The 4,743-nt window shown below is 39.8% G+C and overlaps 1 pseudogene; it reads right to left on the bottom strand.

The window, feature by feature from the left end:
* Positions 1 to 247: 247 nt before the first annotated feature.
* On the bottom strand, positions 248 to 1,778 carry LOC102751718 (annotated as a pseudogene).
* Between the last annotated feature and the right edge of the window lie 2,965 nt (positions 1,779 to 4,743).

Below are 4,743 nucleotides of genomic sequence, written 5' to 3'. Positions count from 1 at the left end.
ACAGGGAGGTTTTATAGAGGTTAGCCTCCAAGTCATGGTCCAACAAGGGACACCATGCTTTTTCTGAGTCATTGTCCTCACATACTTTAAAAAGAAAAACAAAACAAAAACAAAACAAAAAAAACAACCTCTCACCAAAATGAGTTTTATTTATATTTCCTACAGAAACAGTGACTGGTAATTCATGGCACTTGGTAATTTGTCTAGACACAAAAGAAGGTGTATGAAATAAATAAATGCCATTTTGAAGAGTCTTCTGTCACAATTTCAAGATAGGCCTGCTCAGCCAAATCTAATACTATTCCTTCAGTACTTTATAAATGGAATTTTCTTCTACTTGTATCTATTTCCTGGGGCTTATGGACCCATTCATATTTTCCATATTTAGAATCAAAGGTTCCTTTCTGAAGTGATTTTAATTTTAAGGTAAAACATGGCCCAAGTCCCTGAATTTCCACTTTCTTTTCACTCTTCAATATCTGTGAAATCTGAGGAAGATATAATCCCATTGATTGTGGAATGCGGCAACCTGCCTTCTGATAAATTGAGAATTATGGGGAAAGAGAGATGCAAACACCCATCCAACAGAATGATCCAGCCATATTGTAAAATTATTCAGAATTATTTTAGGTATATGTTCTGTGGGGTCCTCGCCTCTTCTCTTAATTTCTTTATAAAGACGAACACTGTTCATTTGGTCCATTTGGCAAGTGACTAAGAATTTATCCACTTGGTGTTTTACGATCTTCATTAATATTTATCAGATCTGTGAAATCTCTTGAGATGCACGGTGGGATTTTTTTTTTCAGAGCCAGTCTTCTGTAATAAACATGTGAGTTTGGTATAACTGTGGAGAGCTGTTCATAGAGTTGTACTATTCTCCCATAAGGTCTAGCTGATGTTGTAATGACAACCTTGGAAGAAGTTTGTTGCAGTTAGAATCAAGTTCATATGTAGCTTCATCATAAGCCACCTCCTCATCATTAGGGTCTACTGTGGTTTCATCATACACTCAGTAGTTGTTGGGTATAGACTTTGGTGGAGCCTTATTACCAAGAGCCTATATCTCTTTTTTTTAAGTTTTTTCTTAGCTGCCAACTTTTCCTTCTGCTGTGGCTGTTTCCGCCACATGAACATTACGTGTCACGACTGTTTGTTCTTAATCTCCAAAATGTTGAAGCCTGGAAGAAAGGCAGAGGCTTTTAGGAGTTGGACCCTGCTTTCTGTTGTCCCATCCTCAATAACTGCAACCTCCTGAGGTTCTTCGGTAGCATCTTTGCATTTCTTTCTGCTGCTGCCAGCCTTCTCTTTGGTGTTTGCTCCTTGGAGTCTGTACAGAAAACTGGTCTCACACACTTAGTCACACATCTGAGTGCATATGTGTATGAGGGCTCTCCTGTATTCACCCAAGGACACATTCTCAAGTATCCTCTCCTGTTCATGAGCTCCCACGGTGTGCGTGGGACTTTCAGTTGGCTGCCTGGGCACCTGTTCACATGGGTGTGTGCTTTTACATGCCCTCCACAGGCTCATCTTCATGCACATACATATGATCATATAAATACATGTTCTCAAGTGTACTTGTTCACACCCTGGGCCCTCACTGTACCAGACCAGCTTATAGATTCCCAATCTTTGCCTGGAATTAGCATGGCAGGATACAAGGTGAGAGTGTGACAATGACTGGTGATTCCGCAGTTCTGTTCCCAGTTCCCAAGATGTCTCTACTTTTCCAGATCTTTGCCCTTGTCATCCCAAGCAAGATCAATTTGCCACATGTAGTGTGTATTTTCTGTAGGAGGGGCAGGAGGGAGAGTAGAGAATTTAGAAGAGCATATGAATGCATAGAAACCCTTAAATACTTCTGAATGCCATTCCCACATTCCATGTAGACATCTTCTTTACCAAGTGGATGGCCAGCCATTGATGCATACCTCCAATGATGTGGAGCTCACCACCTATTCAGATAGCTTGTTTCATCTTAGGATACTACCATAGATGCCTTAACCAGCCTGAGTTTGGGTGTGTATATCTGAGATTGGTACAAACGGCCACCTCTCAATTACTGGGTCCAAAGAAAGGAGTTTTGACATAGATCCTCAAGTCATGGCAAAACCACTTAGCAAGAGCAGCATAGGGCCATATATCCCAAAGAAGGAGGTTTCACCTCCAGGACCCCTCTCTATGGTTCCACAGCCCAGTCAAATAATGTGTCAGTTGAGTGTTGGGTACTGGCTCCCGACGTGGGTGAAAAATCTGCACTGAGGATTGTTCCTGTGTGGCTAATTATAAATCACCTAGATGCTAACATATGCTATGTATCTGTGAAACACAGGTTCATGGGCTGAGGGGAAAGAATAGGCATTCGCATATATGGACTTAAAGAGAGCTGTGAGTTCATTTCTGGGCGATCTAGGAAGCTTTCTCAGTAGAGTTTCCCGGTTCAGAACAGAAGGCAGCTTGGTGTGGCTGAAAGAGCATTGAACAACGAGTTATATTGACCTGGATGTAATGTCCACCTTTGCCACATCTAGGCTGAGTAGTCTTGAACAAGCCACTTCTCCTCAGTGGATTTGCCACTGCTACAAGCCTGGCACATGGTAGATGGGAAATCGGAATGGAATCTGGAGGGATGATCCATAAAGGAAAGAAGAAGGGAAAGTTCTTCAAGGAAGAGTAAAGTTAGAGATAGGAGAGGTAGAAGGCACAGAGCCAGAAGACTTGCCACGGATGTAATGGTCATGGGAGAAGGGGCCAAAATGAGACATTTGCAAATTTGTGTGTGGGAGCTCGACCTTGGTGTTCTTGATGCAGTGAAAAGACCAGGACCTCTAGAATAAGAAGACATGATGTTAAGCCCTTTACATCTGAGCCACAACTTGCTAGCTGTGTGCCTTTGAGAAAATTACTTCATCCTCCAAGCTTTAGTTTCTTCTCTGAAAAATGGAGCTAATAATAGTACCCACCTCATAAATTGTTATGAGGCTTAAGTGAATTCATATGTATAAACAGCTTAGAAAAGTACCTGGTCTGCAAGCATTAACCATTGTTATTATTTATATACTGAGAAAAATTATAATTCCTACCTCATAAGGCTGTAGTGAGGACGACATGAAATAATGATGGTAAAGCTTATTGATATGTTTTCTTGTTGTTTTTTTAAATCTTGAAGGAAATGGGGGAGGGGTTCCTTGGGCTGAGAATAGCCTTCAGGAATTCATACTTTTACTCATTCAACCAAGCAATATGGATTCAGGTTCTACTATATGGCAGGCTCTGAGCAGATCTATAATGGTTAGCAAAATTGTTGTAGGTCCCTACCCTTGGAACTTTCTGTCTAGTAGATACAACATGAGAGTTTTTCCTCACTCACAACCCCCAAGTACCCTATAGGTGGGTATGACTGATTTATTCCAGAAAATGTCAGGCATGAAACTTTCTGATTAGTTAGCATTTGTAGTCTCTCTAACAGCAGTATGTGGCAATCCCACCTGGCTGGCAAGGTAAAGGGATGGCAATACTGGCATCCAGGGTACTTCCTACATCAGCACAGCCTGGGTATGGGTATGGGAAGTTCACTCCTAATGCTTGCCTCCCTTCCCCAGTTGTCCATCTCAGCAAAATGGGTGTAGCTTGCTCAAGTGTCATCTGAGATTAGACAATGTTTGTTTTGAGCAGTGGGAGAGATGGGGATGAGACCTTGGTAGGTAAGATGGGAAATAGGAAGCAAAGCTTTGACTCTGACATGTCTTGGACACAAATTATTTTTTAAAAATATAATTCACTATATATCTTTTTATTTTGGGGGGTTTTTCTTCTATGACTATGTATCTATAATTTATTTTTATATTTGTTGATTATAAATAACTAATTGTATAGAGAAACAAAATAGAAAGACATAAAATAATAAAAATGCTAAGATACTTTTTGTTTACATAATGCTTTATGCTTATTAAATATTTATCTAATTCATTTAACTTTTTACACAGTTTTTACTTTAAAATGTCCTTACAACAAATATCTACACAAAAACTTGTACCTAAATGTTCAGAGCATCATTATTTATTATAGTAGAAAAGTAGGAAAAACCCAGATGAGTGGATAAATGAAAGGGGTATATACAAACAATGAAATATTATTCAGCTATAAAGAGGAATGAAGTAATGATACATGCTACAACATGGGTGAACCCTGGAAACATTATGCCAAGTGAAAAAAGCCAGTTACAAAATACCACATATTGCATTATTCCACTTATATTAAGTTTCTAAAATAGTCAAATTTCTGGAGACAGAAAGTAGAGTTGCCTGAGAATTGGGTAGGGTGGGAAGCAATTAGGGGTTACTGCTAATGGGCATTGCCTTTCTTTTTGAAATAATGCAAATGTGTTAAAATTGTGATGGTGGTTACACATTCTATGACTATACTAAAAATCATGGAATTGTACACTTTCAGTGGGTCATTTGTCTGATATTTGAATTAAATCTCAATAAAGCTATTTTAAAAAATATGCCTACATCGTTTTCCCCAGAATCCACCAGCTAAATTTCCAGGCACTTCAGTTTTTTTTCTTCATTGATTAAGGTATTACATATGTGTCCTTACCCCTCCCCCCATCTCCCCCCAGCCCCCGCTCATGCTTGCACCCCCCTGGTGTCTGTGTCCATCGCTTATGCTTATATGCATGCATACAAGTCCTTTGGTTGATCTTTCTCCCTTAACCCTCCTCTCCACTACATTCCC

This window comes from Myotis davidii, unplaced genomic scaffold, assembly GCF_000327345.1.
Source record: "Myotis davidii unplaced genomic scaffold, ASM32734v1 scaffold1520, whole genome shotgun sequence".
In the NCBI taxonomy this organism is placed as follows: domain Eukaryota; kingdom Metazoa; phylum Chordata; class Mammalia; order Chiroptera; family Vespertilionidae; genus Myotis; species Myotis davidii.
Note: the sequence above shows the minus strand (reverse complement) of the source record. Positions and strands in the feature narration are given on the sequence as shown.